The sequence below is a fragment of the Giraffa tippelskirchi genome, chromosome 3 (assembly GCF_054371585.1).
Source record: "Giraffa tippelskirchi isolate mGirTip1 chromosome 3, T2T-mGirTip1v1.2.pri, whole genome shotgun sequence".
Classification (NCBI taxonomy): Eukaryota; Metazoa; Chordata; class Mammalia; order Artiodactyla; family Giraffidae; genus Giraffa; species Giraffa tippelskirchi.
In genome coordinates this window covers 167,409,393-167,425,916 of record NC_137277.1, presented here as the reverse complement: position 1 = coordinate 167,425,916, position 16,524 = coordinate 167,409,393, and the positions used below count along the sequence as shown (strand labels likewise).

General features: G+C 37.9%; 1 long non-coding RNA gene across 1 annotated transcript in view; it reads right to left on the bottom strand.

Annotated features, from left to right (window-relative positions):
* Positions 1–12,541, bottom strand: part of LOC145541904 (uncharacterized) — a 103,570-nt gene extending 91,029 nt beyond the window's left edge. Inside the window, exon 1 of the long non-coding RNA XR_014079404.1 lies at positions 12,169–12,541. This is a non-coding gene — a long non-coding RNA (uncharacterized LOC145541904). The remainder of the gene's footprint in view (positions 1–12,168) is intronic.
* Positions 12,542–16,524: the final 3,983 nt, after the last annotated feature.

The following is a 16,524-nucleotide window of genomic DNA, read 5'->3' as shown; positions in this document are numbered from 1 at the left end:
ATGTCAGTGGTGGGGATGCTGCTATGTTATAAACCCTTTATATGAGTATGACATTTGTGCCCGATAGACAAATGGAATAGAGTGTAGAATTTAGCCTGTGCAAATGGAAATTTGGTATCTGTTAAAAATGGTATTCAGGCTTTCCAGGTGGCACTAGTGGTAAAGAACCCACCTAAAAGTGTAGGAGATGTAAGAGATGAGGGTTCGATCCCTAGGTCGGGAAGATCCCCTGGAGGAGGGCATGGTAACTTACTCCAATATTCTTGCCTGGAGAATCCCAAGGACAGAGGAACCTGGTGGGCTACAGTCCATAGGGACACAAAGAGTCTGACACAACTGAAGTGACATAGCACGCATGCAAAAATGATATTCATATCTTTAGGGGAAAGTTGAACTTTTAAATTAATGGTATTGAGATATTTGAAAAAGATACAATTGGATCTGTACTTCATTCCATGTAGCAAGATAAATTCCAAATTGAATAGAGATCTAAATGCAAAAATCTAAATATACAGCTCCTGAAAGTATGGATGAATCATTTAAAAACTGGAAGTAGGAATACTTACCAACCGTGACTCAAAATCCATAAACAATTTAAAATAATTAGATTCAGTTACATTTTAAAAATTGGATGATTAAAATCATGATAGGCAAAGTAAAAAAAAATTAAAAACATTTGCAATTTATACAAAGGGCTATTATCACTAAAATATAAATAGCTACTATAATTGAAGAGGGGGAAGAATAATAACCCAATAGAAAAATGAATCAAACATATTAACAAGGAATTCACAGGAAAGGTCATTAATCTTACTCATAACTGGTAAAGTCCAAATTAAATCAGTCATTTCTCATGTGTCAGTTTGATAGAAATATAAACATTTGGAAATAGAAAATTTTGGTAAGGCTATGGGGAAACAGTCACTCTCATATATTTTGTGGAAATGAAAATTTGTGCACCCCCTATAGATGGGCTTTTGGTAACATCTCTAAAAATTATATATGCATTTATCTGGTGTGCTGCAGTTCATGGGATCATGAAGAGTCAGACATGACTTAGTGACTGTACAACAATATTTTTCTCAGAAATCTCTCTTCTAGGAATCTAGCTTAAAAATGCAGTGTAAGAATATGAGATGACTTATGCTCAAGATTACTCACTATGGCATTTTTTATAGTAGCAAAAGATAGAAATCAACACCAATATTCATCAGTTGGTCACTGGTTGAATAAACTATGGTGCATTCAGACAATGTAATATCATGTAGCTATAAAAAAAGAATGAAGAAGTTCTTTACACACTCATGTAGCATGAGAACCAGGGTATAATTTAAGGGAAAACACAAAGTACAGAAAAATATATATGCTATATGAATTTTTTTGTGGAAGAAAAGGGGTTAAATGTGTAAATAAAAATGCAAATAAGTATATTTGAAAAGGAAGTTCTAGAGAATTAATTAAAAAGAAATAAAAACTATTACCTGTAGGGGAAGTAAGCAACAGAATGAAGCAGACAGTGATAGAAATGTGGCTTCTCTGAATGTTATCAGTTATATTGCTTTGACTTTAGAATCATGTAAATGTTTTACATATTCAATTTTAAATAGAGTGAAAAAAAGAAGAAAGCAATTCCTAGAGACTGAAAAAGTTATAAACATATGTTACTGACAAGAATACAGAAAGAGTATTTTCTCACACATTGGTGGTGTGAATTAAAACATTTTTTGAAAGCAACCTGCTTGGAAATATCTATTAAAATGGTGTATGTGTATGTGTGTTGACCTAATAATTCTAATCCTGGGAATCCATACCAAAGAGATAAAAACATTCAAGGATATATGGATGTCAACATTTATTGCAGCAAAATTCTTGAGGTAAAATCCTTGCGTTTATTGGAATGACTGACAAAATCATTGTGCATTTACACAATGGAATATTTTATAGTGTTAAAAAGGATGAATTGGAGCTCTACTAGGAGGCTTAGAGGGATTTCTATACTACTTTTGAATGATAAGGACAAGATAGAGAAAACTATATAATCTAACTTTTGTAGAACAATGAGGAAATTGTAAAAGTGTGATTATGTGTATATGATTATATGATAAAGAGGAAAATAAGTAGAACTGCATAGGAATAAGAATATACCTGTGGGGTTGAGATAAATGTTAGGGAGTGGGAAGGCAAAGCAAAAAAAATTGGTGAGGGGGAACTGCTTTAAAATGGATAAAAAACAAAGTTTGTTTGTATTTGCATAATTTGATTGCATGCATTTTTCTTATCTGTAAAAAATTTGACCATGTGACAAAACAGGCCAATATTTAAAAAAGACATGCAGTTATAATCTTTGGTATGATAGGCATAATTAATGCGGACTGAAAGCTTTGAATACTAGAATGAAGCAAGGCAAAGGCTAATAGAGTTTTGCCAAGAGAATGCACTGGTCATAGCAAACACCCTCTTCCAACAACACAAGAGAAGACTCTACATATGGACATCACCAGATGGTCAACACCAAAATCAGACTGATTATATTCTTTGTAGCCAAAGATGGAGAAGCTCTACACAGTCAGCAAAAACAAGACCAGGAGCGAACTGTGGCTCATATCATGAACTCCTTATTGCCAAATTCAGACTTAAATTGAAGAAAGTAGGGAAAACCACTAGACCATTCAGGTATGGCCTAAATCAAATCCCTTATGATTATACAGTGGAAGTGACAAATAGATTTAAGGGACTAGATCTGATAGACAGAGTACCTGATAAACTATGGACAGAGGTTCATGACATTGTACAGGAGACAGGGATCAAGACCCTCCCCATGGAAAAGAAATGCAAAAAAGCAAAATGGCTGTCTGAGGAGGCCTTACACATAGCTGGGAAAAGAATAGAAGTGAAAAGCAAAGGAGAAAAGGAAAGATATTCCCATCTGAATGCAGAGTTCCAAAGAATAGCAAGGAGAGATAAGAAAGCCTTCCTCAGCGATCAATGCAAAGAAATAGAGGACAACAACAGATTGGGAAAGACTAGAGATCTCTTCAAGAAAATTAGAGATACCAAGGGAACATTTCATGCAAAGATGGGCTCAATAAAGGACAAAAATGGTATGGACCTAACAGAAGCAGAAGATATTAAGAAGAGGTGGCAAGAATACACAGAAGAACTGTACAAAAAGATCTTCATGACCCAGATAATTACAATGGTGTGATCACTCACCTAGAGCCAGAAATCCTGGAATGTGAAGTCAAGTGGGCCTTAGAAAGCATCACTACAAACAAAGCTAGTGGAAGTGATGGGATTCCACTTGAGCTATTTAAATCCTAAAAGATGATGCTGTGAAAGTGCTGCACTCAATATGCCAGCAAATCTGGAAAACTCAGCAGTGGCCACAGGACTGGAAAAGGTCAGTTTTCACTCCAATCCCAAAGAAAGCCAATGCCAAAGAATGCTCAAACTACCACACAATTGCACTCATCTCACACGCTAGTAAAATAATGCTCAAAATTCTCCAAGCCAGGCTTCAGTAATATGTGAACTGTGAATTTCCAGATGTTCAAGCTGGTTTTAGAAAAGGCAGAGGAACCAGAGATCAAATTGCCAATATCCGCTGGATCATCGAAAAAGCAGGAGAGTTCCAGAAAAACACCTATTTTTGTTTTATTGACTATGCCAAAGCCTTTGACTCTGTGGATCACAATAAACTGTGGAAAATTCTGAAAGAGATGGGAATACCAGACCATCTGATCTGTCTCTTGAGAAACCTGTATGCAGGTCAGGGAACAACAGTTAAAACTGGACATGGAACAACAGACTGGTTCCAAATAGGTAAAGGAGTACCTCAAGGCTATATATTGTCATCCTGCTTATTTAACTTATATGCAGAGTACATCATGAGAAACGCTGGGCTGGAAGAAGCACAAGCTGGAATCAAGACTGCCGGGAGAAATATCAATAACCTCAGATATGCAATGACACCACCCTTATGGCAGAAAGTGAAGAAGAACTAAAGAGCCTCTTGATGAAAGTGAGAGAGGAGAGTGAAAAAGTTGGCTTAAAGCTCAACATTCAGAAAACTAAGATCATGGCATCTGTTCCCATCGCTTCATGGGAAATAGATGGGGAAACAGTGGAAACAGTGTAGACTTTATTTTGGGGGCTTCTAAAATCGTTGCAGATGGTGATTGCAGGCATGAAATTAAAAGTCGCTTACTCCTTGGAAGGAAGGTTATGACCAACCTAGATAGCATATTTAAAAGCAGAGACATTACTTTGCCAACAAACGTCCATCTAGTCAAGGCTATGGTTTTTCCAGTAGTCATGTATGGATGTGAGAGTTGGACGGTGAAGAAAGCTGAGTGCTGCAGAATTGATGCTTTTGAACTGTGGTGTTGGAGAAGACTCTTGAGTGTCCCTTGGGGATCCAACCAGTCCATCCTAAAGGAGATCATTCCTGGGTGTTCATTGGAAGGACTGATGCTGAAGCTGAAACTCCAATTCTTTGGCCATCTGATGCAAAGAACTGACTCATTTGAAAAGACCCTGATGCTGGGAAAGACTGAAGGCAGGAGGAGAAGGGGATGGCAGAGGATGATATTGTTGGATGGCATCACTGACTCGATGATGTGAGTTTGAGTAAACTCTGGGAGTTGGTGATGGACAGGGAGTTCTGGCATGCTGCGATTCATGGGGTCACAAAGAGTCGTAGACAACTGAGTGACTGAACTGAACTGAACTGAAAGCTTTGAAAAGAAAGAATAGGCATGAGAGAAAAAGAAAAGTGGTCAGCATTGGAATACTTGGAGGAAAGAGAAATCTGAGACTGTGAAAAGTTGAAGACTTAAAGAACAAATGCTTCAGCAACCAAATGTCAGCTTCACTTTCAGTGTAAATGTAGGGCTTAGAAAGATTCTTGTTAACATGCCTGCTTCTTTAGCAAAGCTTTTCCTTGACTCAAACAGAAATGATGGTTTTCTTCTTAAAACCACCTGTGATCTAGTATGTGGCTATAAATATCTCATTGTGTTATAATTATTTCCATAAACTTTCTCTCCTTTGACCTCTTTGTCGTCTTTCCTATCAACATTTTTGTAAGCTTGATGTTTATGTCAATATCTTGCATAGATGGCATTTTATGAATATTTATCAAAATTAAATGGATAAGGTTAGAACCTAGGTTTTCTTTCTCTAATTCTACCCTGCTGCCCTGAAAATACAAGTTATGTAGTGGAGCTCCATTTGAAGTTTCTAAAAGACTTATTTTGTCATTGTTTTTATCTGCAATATCCCAAAAGAGCACAGGTGCTATCCCAGGAAATGAAGAATGGAAATATGTACAAAGGAGAAAAATAGTGAGACTAGTTTCCATTCCTGTTTGTTAGTCTGTGTGGCTGTGAAGCTCTGTTATGTAAATTAATGTAACAGTAGAATAACTAAACCATCTTCTCCTATTTAGGCAAGTAAGTCTGGGGGAAAGGCTTGAGCAACCTCTTTGGTTATGGCATTTGCAAGCTCAGAAATAATGAATTGAGGAATTAGGTCTAAGGTGGCCTTTTCTACCCCTACGGTCCCAAGAGATGATCTATATCATGGACCACCTCCACCTTAGGAAGAGAAAGGCCTGGGCTCCAGAAAATGAAAAGCTCCCTTTCCGCTCTCCAACGTTTCACTTTCTTTCCACACTCTGAGTCTAAATTATACTTTTGTGTTACACATCCTTTCTTTCAGAGTAAGGGCACATGCCTAGCATTATGCAAAATCTTTCCATCACCATTTTATTCTTCCCATTCCTATTGAAATCACAAGCTTTGGGACTTAAATTGCCTACATGTGGTCTTAATTCATTTCAAAAATACTAAATCTATTCAACAGTTTGGAGTTATAGGAGCAAGGTGATAAAATGTGTGCTTTTCCATTTCAGGGACCTATGTGCATAAATATTGCTAAGTAATAAAACCTTATAGCTTCATACTTTTCAAATGTAAGGTAAGTTCCCCATGTGAAGTTGAAAGTCTAAGAAAAATGTGTTTTCATAATACAGTATTCCTTACTTAACCATTTCAATCACTTTATCCATGTATTATTACAGTGCGTGGATCTCTGTCCTGTACATTTCTCTTCTCACGTGTCTGGTTTTGAAAACAAGAAGAAATTTCCAACCCCCAAAATAAAATAATGATAAAAGTAGCCCTATTATGTAAGAACTATCTTGGAATAAGCCATATGTAGAAAAACAGAACCAATAGGATATATATGTATATATATTTACATAATACATACATACACACACACATATATATATATATGTCCATGCTTGCTAAGTTGCTTCAGTCATGTCAAACTCAGACCCTGGGGACTGAAGCCCACCAATCTGCTCTGTCCATGTGATTTTCTAGGCAAGAATACTGGAGTGGGTTGCCATGCGCTCCTCCAGGGGATCTTACTGGACCAGGGATCGAACCTGTGTCTCCTGAATTGCAGGTAGATTCTTTACCACTGAGCCACCAGTAAGCCCATATATATGTATGGATTTTATATGTATGTTTGTTATAACTACAACAAAAATCTATAGGAATTTTATGCTCATACATTGTATGTATCTTATATATAAACATATATAAACATATAAAACACACATATATAGTAAATATATAATATGTATACATATATGTTTATATAATAATATATATAATGTATATTATATACAACATATAACATATAAGGTAGTTTCATATATAATGTTTATATACATGTTATGTGTATGCTTATATATAATTTAATGTATACATATAAAGCCCATATATATAGATATAATCCAAACAGATATATATGTGTATAATGTATACATATAAAATTCATATATATAGATAGATAGATAGATAGATAAAACATATATATGTAATATATAGAGAGAGAGCAAGAGAGGGAGAGAGAGAGGGAATGTGAGGAATTGGCTCACACAATTATGAAGATCAAGAAGTCCCAACATTTGTAGTCCTCAAACTGGAGACACAGGAGAGCTGGTGGTATATTTCCAGTCTGAGTTTAAAAGGCTAAGAACTGCTAGAGCCACTGGTGTAAGTTTTAGCTGAGGGCAAGAGAAGACTGATGTCCCAGCTCAAGTCATCAGGCAGGCAAAGTTCCCCCTTACTCAGTCTTTTCCTTCTATTTAGGTTTTCAGTGATCGGTTGAGACCCATCCACATTAGGGAAGGCAATCTGCTCTACTCAATTCAAATGTCATCTCATCCAGAAACACTCTCATACACATACCCATAACAATATTTGATCAAATGTCTGGACATCTTGTGGTCCAGTCAAATTGACACATAAAACTAATCATCACACCATATGAAACCACAGCACGGTTCTTTGAAAAATAACCTTTGCAGGCATGGCTATAACGCTAAGGATATTTGACTTTCCTCAAATAATACTCATATAAACTATTAGAACTTGCAAATACGGGCTGTCAAGCCATTTTTATGGCCCAATAGATCCATGAACAATCAATTGTGTATTATAAGTACAAGTTATTTCATCTTTTGTTTGGATTGGAGCTCTATATAAATCTTAATTCACCACCATTTTGGTAAGTTCCAATTTCTATTATTAGATAGATCAATTGCTCTTATTTAAGAATGTTTTATGTAACAATTTTCCAAAATAGTTTTTAATAAATTATCTGTCTGTCAGCTTTTTTCCTCACCAAGATAATTAATTTTATATTTTCTCTCCATCATTAAGTATTTTAAATATGCAAGCCTGCTGGCATTTAGTACTATCTGTCACAGCAGTGCCAAAAATCCTGCAGAATCTTGTTTTCAGAGATCTTGCTTACAAGCTTCCTTAATAGGGTATAATTTGCATAAAATAAGCTTAAATTGATTATGTATTTCTGATAAGATTCTCTATTTCACATGACTGAAGTGAGGGAAGGCATATGTGTGTCACCACTGGCTGGATTTCCTTGCTTTCTTATGAAATGGCAGTCTGCCACTCTGAGCCCAGAACACTGTACTGAGGTCAGGAAACAATTTGTCGATGTTCCTTTTAACACTGTGGTTATGCATTCTGTGATGATTAAACATGTACATACCTGATTAGCAAGCTGCAACCAAATAGAGATAAGCAAAAAGATTTAAAAAAAAAAAAAGCAAAAAAGAAAACACTTTTATAAATAACTCACCAAACCCTGAACTTCATTGTAGTGCAACTAGAGGTACACGAGATGGGAATTTGGGAAATGTTTGTTTGGATTTTGGGTGGGAAATCGCATTGGAAGTTATTCATTCAGCACCCAAGAGCCAGTTCAAAGTTGAAAAGCCCATAAAAGCTTAAATGTATTTCCTTGCCTGATAAGAAACATCATAGACCTTCTGTTGCTTCAACAATATTTATTCAACAAATATTTATTGAGTGTCTACTAGTAGAGCAAGGGTAGACAATTTACTACAGAAAAAATGAAACCTGCTTATGCCCTTTGGAGCCTACAGTATAAGGGAGACACACATTAACTAAATAATCACACATGGAATGTAACATTGTAAACAGAGTCAGACTGAAAAGAGAAAGCTATAGACTGACCCAGGCCAATTTGCTAGTTTGCAGTGATAAAGTTATTTATGGTAGGTAAAGGTGGGCTCCAAAATTAATTTTGGTGAAGACTGCATTCTCCCCACTTACCTCCTCCCTACCACATGTTAGCTACAGTGACTGTAAGCCTCAGATGGAATCCTGTCACACAAAGAGTTGTAAACTGGCATAAACATAAACGAATTCATACGACCTCGTCTGTATTGTCAATGTGCGGAGAGATCACTGGGGATCTTGTTCACGTGCAGTAGGCCTGGAAAAGGTCCTGATCAGTTCAGTTCAGTCACTCAGTTGTGTTGGAGTCTTTGTGACCCCCATGAACTGCAGCACACCAGGCTTCACTGTTCATCACCAACTCCTGGAGTTAACCCAAACTCATGTTCATTGAGTCGGTGATGCCATCCAACCATCTCATGGTCTGTCATCCCCTTCTCCTCCTGCCTTCAATCTTTCCCAGCATCAGGGTCTTTTTGAATGAGTCAGCTCTTCTCATCAGGTGGCCAAAGTATTGGAGTTTCAGCTTCAACATCAGTCCTTCCAATGAACACCCAGGACTGATCTCCTTTAGGATGACTGGTTGGATCTCCTTGTATTCCAAGTGACTCTCAAGAGTTTTCTTCAACTCCACAGTTCAAAAGCATCAGTTCTTCGGTGCTCAGCTTTCTTTATAGTCCAACTCTCACATCCATCCATGACTACTGGAAAAACCATAGCCTTGACTAGATGGACCTTTGTTGGCAAAGTAATGTTTCTGGTTTTTAATATGCTGTCTAGGTTGGTCATAGCCTTTCTTTCAAGGAGCAAGCGTCTTTTAATTTCATTAATTTCAAGGAAAGAGCCTGAAAGTCTACATTTCCAGCCAGCTCTCACATGTGGCTGACACTGATGTTCCCAGACTACATTTTGAGCAGCAAGACTCTTAGATGCTGTATTAAAAGTCCACTTGAAATTAATGTGACAAAATTTCAGCAGCAGGATTCAGGTGTCAACAGCCTCCGTAAGCATCCTGATCAGGAATGAGATGGATGCCTAAACTTGACACACTTCTGAAAAGTTAATGCTACTGCAGCCTCTCAATTCTTTGTCCTATTTCTGCAGAGGCAGGAGAAGGTGTATGAGATTTTCTAGACAATCCACATTTTAAAAATGCTACTCATTAAACCAATGAGAAAGGCAATGTGCTGAACATCAAGCCCTCTGGTGAATTAGAGATACTTGTAGATTTTGTGTAGCTGCCCCTGGAGTGAAGAGTTTTATTAGAGCTTTAAAAGACCCTGATGCTGTCTAAGACTGAAGGCAAAAGGAGAAGAGGGTGGCAGAAGATGAAATGGTTAGATAGCATCACCAACTCAATCGACATGAATTTGAGCAAACTCTGGGAGACAGTGGAGGACAGAGGAGCCTGATGTGTAGCAGTCCATGGGGTCACAAAGAGTCAGACATGACTTAGCTACTGAACAACAAAAATCACACCCTGAGTGAGGGTGTTTTATATTAAGGTCATTCAACTATGAATGAAACATACTTAAGATGAAAATTAAGAAACATAAATGCACTGTATATGCTGAAGCATTTACAAGTAATTTATGAGCAAAGTAAATGGTCTATAACCTGGGTTCTGTGCATGCTTAGATTAAAGAAACCTGGCCCAGACTTACAATGGCTTCTCTGGGCAAGAGTTGAAATCTACAGGATGCAGAGGGATTGTTTTGGAAATGAGAACATTTCAGGCAAAGGGCTTAGCTTGTGCTAAGCCCTTCCCAAACAAGAGTGAAGCAATGCCTTATAGTGTACTGCCATCAGATGCTTATGTAGGTCACAGTGGTTCTCCAGGAGTGGACCAAGGAACACAGCCCTCTGTTCTTCTTTCCCTAGGGGCATAGAGTCTTAGTCTTAGAGTGTACTTGACAGCTTCAGAGTCACAGTTCCCTCTCTGATTAAGCCACAAACTGACCTTCCTTGTCATTCAGTTTTGTCTTTTGTCTAACTGATTGTGCTCCAGTTAACACCTGGACAGACAAGCTACACTTCTCCAGACTCTAAGGGAGCCCTTGGCTTCCCAGAGAGGAATTCACTGAGTCAGTTAAGAAAATCAAACACCATTCAAGGAAAACAATCTATTAAAAAAACAAAACTTTGCATTTGGTTCAAAGGATGCCTTCCTATCCCATTCAAATTCACATTGTTGTTGTTTAGTTGCTAAGTCATGCTCAACTCTTTTGTGACCCCATGGACTATATAGCCCACAAGGCTCCTTGTCCATGGGATTTTCCAGGCAAGAATACTGGAATGTCTTGCTATTTCCTTCTCCAGGGGATCTTCTGCACTCAGGGACTGAACCCGCATTTCTAGCATTGGCAGGTAGATTCTTTACTACTGAGCTACCTGGGAGGCCTTTTTTCAAGCTCACATGGTTCCAGACTAAACTTGGGGACAAGTGACAGTTATTTTGATATATCCACAAAAACAATACTTTTAAGTGACAATAACATAAACACAAGTTATAATGAGTAAATTTTTGATTTGGGAGAGTTTGTAGGATGTGAAATTTGTCCTCGAAGTGAGACATTATTAGTCTTCTTATCTTTTACTTTTTCTAAATAACCTGATTCAATACAAAATGTAATCACACAGAATGCTTCAATATTTGTTCTTTTTATCTTATATCCTTCATAACTTATTGACTATATGGTAGGCTCTTCTTGGACTCAGACTTTACCGAACTATGCCTACAGTCAACCCAGTTTTATCTCCTGACAGCCCTTTTCTACCCCACCGCATCCTACTAAAGAAGGGTACGTGATACATGGAGGAAAGGCTGAGGTAAAGAAGGGAACATAGAGCAACTTCTGGGGCAACGCCAAAGGTTTTGCTGGTAAAACTAACGAATCTTTTAGAAGATGCAAATGAATCAACTTCAGAACTATATTTTAAGGCAAGAATACTGGAGTGGGTTACTGTTCTCTTCTCCAGGGGATCTTCCTGACCTAGGCATCGAACTCTGGTCTCCTGCATTGCAGGCAGCTTCTTTACCATCTGAACCACCAGGGAAGTTCCCTAAAACCAATGAGCCTTTTAGAAGATGCAAATACATCATCTTCAGAACTATATTTTAGGGACTTCCCTGGCATTACAGTGGTTAAGACTTTACCTTCCCATGCAGGACATGTGAGTCTGATCCTTGGCCCAGGAGCTACAATGCCTCTTGGCCAAAAAACCAGAAACATAAAACAGAAGCAATACCGTGACAAATTAAATCAAGACATTGAAAGTGACCCACATCAAAATGACCTTTTAGGAAAAACATTTTTTAACCTCAAGTGGCAACACAAGCCAGCAAGTATGTCTGATTTTACCTTAAAAATGTGTATATACACACATGTATATGATATATGTATGATATACACATACATAAAATTCATCTCTAAGTTAGTAAAGATAAATGTCCAGACTAAGGTTATTGGAGCTAAAGACAGGAAGAGCTCTTATATATACATACCTTATCTCCAGCAAGTCTGGATTGTGCTATGAGTTATAAAATACCTGACAGTAACTTCAGTTTTTTTGAAGATGTACTTGCCTTTGACTGTGTGAGGATTTATCGGTTGAGGTGATAAGCTCGTTAGTAATAAAGAGAAGGCCGTACTGGCGGAACTGCTAATCCTGCTGTGTGGTTTTGAATGCCACTTCACCAAAGTTGTGTTTAGTGGGGTAAAATGTGTGCTTGTTTATCCGTCCCGCCACCTCCTGTTTCAACTGCTATCTCCAAGGCCTCTACCAGGCTCCTTCAGAACTTATACAGGATAGAAATAGAAATGGCTTCTAAATATGTTTAGATAAGCTCATGGATGGGCTATATAATTAATTATGAAGGGAGGTTGGCATGGTTTGTGTTACCTCCCTGGCCTTTTTATGGTTGAGATCAGAGGCAATAAACATGCTCTCCTGCCAAATTGCTATCAGAGACACAAAGGATAACTACATGCACTGACCTCATGAATGAACATTTTTATGACCTTTTAAATCACCTTCTATTTTTAAGAAACAGAGCAAACACATAATATCTCTGGTAGATTTGCTTAAGCAGTTCAGGCTAAATCTGCTAGGAGGAATGGTCCATTATAATTGAGCAAGGCAGGACACAGTCTTGAAAGGCAGGGATGCCAACATTGCCAAGTTGCAAATGTGGCTTTAGTCAAAATGTAATTGTAAGGTATTGAAGTAATTTGCTAGTTATGCAACTATTTTTATAGTCATAAGCTTAAAAAGTAATTGTGAAACTGTCCAATGGTACAAGGGAGTTCATTATCCCATTTTACTTTTATGTGCTTTTGATATTTTCCATAATAAAAAATTTAAAGAAATTGTTAGTAATGTTATTATTGAATAAAAGAACTATAAAAGTACATGCTTGGCCTTACCAATTTGTAGCTAAACCTAATATTATTTAGTCATGTTTAATACTTGACCACTTGATGGGCCATGAGCTCAAAGAGATTTGAAATGTAGGGAAGAGTGGGAGGCGTAGAGCAGTTTGTACAGGCAACTCAGAGTTAGGTTATTGCCAAGATGAGAGAAAATCTGAGAGGCAAAAGAAAGCATCTGGCCCCCTAGTGTGGACATCTCCAGTGCCAGGGCTCAAATTGGAGATAAACAGCCGGGTATCAGAATAGAAACAGGAGTGAAAGAACTGAGAATAACCAGAGAGGTGAGGGATTAGGTCAAAATAAGTAGAGACTGTAAGACTGATCCCAGGCTTTTCCTTCAGGACTGCAGTACTTTGTACTGAAATTCCTCATTATCTAAGAAGCACTAAAAGTCTGCATGGAATCAAGACCTACCTGCTCACCCTACAGAGTCTTAAAGGAACTTGTTCCTTTTAGAATCACAGATTTAGATAAACATTAATAATTCTTCCAGGCTTCCCTTATGGCTCAGATGGTAAAGAATCTGCCTGCAATGCAGGAGACCTGGGTTCGATCCCTGTGTCAGGGAGATCCCCTGGAGAAGGAAATGGCAACCCACTCCAGTGTTCTTGCCTAGAGAATCCCATGGATGGAGGAGCCTGGTGGCCTACAGTCCATGAGGTCACAAAGAGCCAGACATGACTGAAGTGACTTAAGCAACACTATGAAAACAGAGAATGCCTTTGCTAATGGGTGCCTCTGTGGATTACAGATTTCCTCTTTCATTACCTTCACTAGATGACAAAAGAAGGGATGGTAGTAAGAAATAAGAAATAAAAAACATTCTGCTTTACCTAACCACCCCTATCAGATTTTCTGTTTTTCTGGTTCAGGTTCCTGAGTAAATTTTCATGACTCAATCTGGCCAAGGTCAGAGATAAAACAAACTCAGTTCCATAGGATTTGTTGCTGTTGTTCAGTCACTAAATCATGTCCGACATTTGGCAACCTCATGAAATGCAGGATGCCAGGCTTCCCTGTCCTTCACTATCTCCATGAGTTTGCTCAAACTCATGTCCATTGAATTGGCAATGCTATCTAACCATTTCATCCTCTGTCACCCCCTTCTTCTTCTGCCCTCAAGTCTTTCCAAGTGTCAGGGTCTTTTCCAATGAGTCTACCCATTGATGGGCTCTACCCATCAGGTGGCCAAAGTATTGGAGCTTTAACTTCAGGATCAGTCCTTCCAATGAATATTCAGTGTTGATTTCCTCTAGGATTGACTTGTTTGATCTCCTTGCTGTCCGAGAGACTCTCAAGAGTATTCTCTAGCACCACAGTTCAAAAGCATCAATTCGAACATGGAATGGTGTTCTGTTTCACATACGATAATATACATGTTTCAATGCTATTCTCCCAGAACGTCCCACCCTCACCTTCTCCCTCAGAGTCCATAAAATTGTTCCATGCATCTGTGTCTCTTATTCTGACTCGCATATAGGGTTATCGTTACCATCTTTCAAATTCCATATATATGCATTAGTATACTGTATTGTTGTTTTTCTTTCTGGCTTACTTCACTCTGTATAATGGGCTCCAGTTTCATCCATCTCAGTAGAACCGATTCAAATGTATTTTTTTTTAATGGCTGAGTAATATTCCATTGTGTATATGTACCACAGCTTCCTTATCCATTCGTCTGCTCAGGGCCGGGGCAATCGGATGACCCAGAGGGATGGGATGGGGAGGGAGGTGGGTGGGGGGTACAGGAAGGGGAACACATGTAAACCCATGGCTGATTCATGTCAATGTATGGCAAAAACTATTACAATATTGTAAAGTAATTAGCCCCCAACTAAAATAAATAAATTTATAAAATAAAAAAAAAAAGAAAAAAAAAGAAAAAGAAAAATAAAAAAAGACCTTATCTTAAAAAAAAAAAAAAAGCATCAATTCTTTGGTGCTCAGCCTTCTTTATGATCCAACTCTCACATCCATACATGACTACTGGAAAAACCAAAGCTTTGATGGACATTTGTTGGCAAAGTGATTGTCTCTGGTTTTTAATATGCTGTCTAGGTTTATCACAGCTTTCCTTCCAAAAAGCAAGCATCTTTTAATTTCCTGGCTGCAGTCACCATCCACAGTGATTTTAGAGCCCAAGAAAATAAAATCCGTAGCTGTTCCCCCCTTTTCCCCTTATATTTGTCATGAAGTGATGGGACCAGATGCCATGATCTTAGTTTTTAAATGTTGAGTTTTTCACTCTCCTCTATGGGACAGCACAAGTATCTGCAGCTAGGAAAGGTGCCACATATACCTAAGACCATCCATATCTTCCTGTCACCAGATATTTGTTAGTTCTAGAAACCTCACAATGGAACTGTTTGAAATTTCTGTATTCCACTGACTTAAATTTCTTTGAGCCATTCTATCACAATCCCTTCTAGAGTGAGTTGTATCTTTCATGACAAGAATCATGTTTGGCAAGCTGCAAATGGAGGCAGAGACAGTTTTATCTAGAAGATTGAATATATTCCTAGGGTGGTATTCATTCAGAATATTCTTTCTCTTTTCACTGCCAAACTTTTCCAGCTGTAACAGCAGTGGCAGTTTTCTGGTCTTCAGCAAATAGAGACAATGTTGTCACATCATTAGATGTTAGATTTAAAAGGCTAAAACCATTCATTGGGATGATTTTCCTCTTTAAGGCAATTTCATTGGCTTCCCTTTCAAACAAGAACCAGAAATGGGAAATGATATCTACCCTAGTTTGACAAAACCACTCAAACATCTCTCTTTCTAGGTCAGTGAGGCTTTTTGTGTGTTTCAATTTTTCCCTTTTTAGTAAGTAACCTCGTCATCCTCCCTCATTGAACTTCCAGTGGATTCTCAGACTTGGGGGAAACTGCATGCAATTGATAATAGAAAATAATAAAAACATCGTTGTATATTTTGTGTCTTACCTTTCAAGAAATAATAAAAATAGAGTGTTTGCATTTCACAGTCATGGAAATTCATCACAGCTGGTGACCCCGGAGTTCTTTTTGCTTTTGATAATCATTTCTTTGTACTCACCTTGAGCACTGGGCTGTAGTTATAGTACTAATAATTGCAACCATTTACTTATTTCATACTATAAGCCAGGCACTGTATGAGGTACTTTACATACATCTCTTTTCTTAATCTTTGCAATCTACTTGGTTATTATTACAATGACTTTACTCAGCAGGAAACAGGCAAGGAGAAGGTAAGTAAATTGCTTAAGGTCATATGGTTTCATATTGCCTCCAGGGTCTAAGTTTCACAGCCATCAAAATCTCTTCTGTCTTGAAACATCCTCTTTACTCAGCGTGTGCTCACCACATACTTTTTATTTTATTTTTTTAATAAATTTATTTATTTTAGTTGGGGCTAATTACTTTACAATATTGTAGTAGTTTTTGCCATACATTGACATGAATCAGCCATGGGTTTACATGTGTTCCCCATCCTGAACCCGCCTCCCACCTCCCTCTCCATCCCATCCC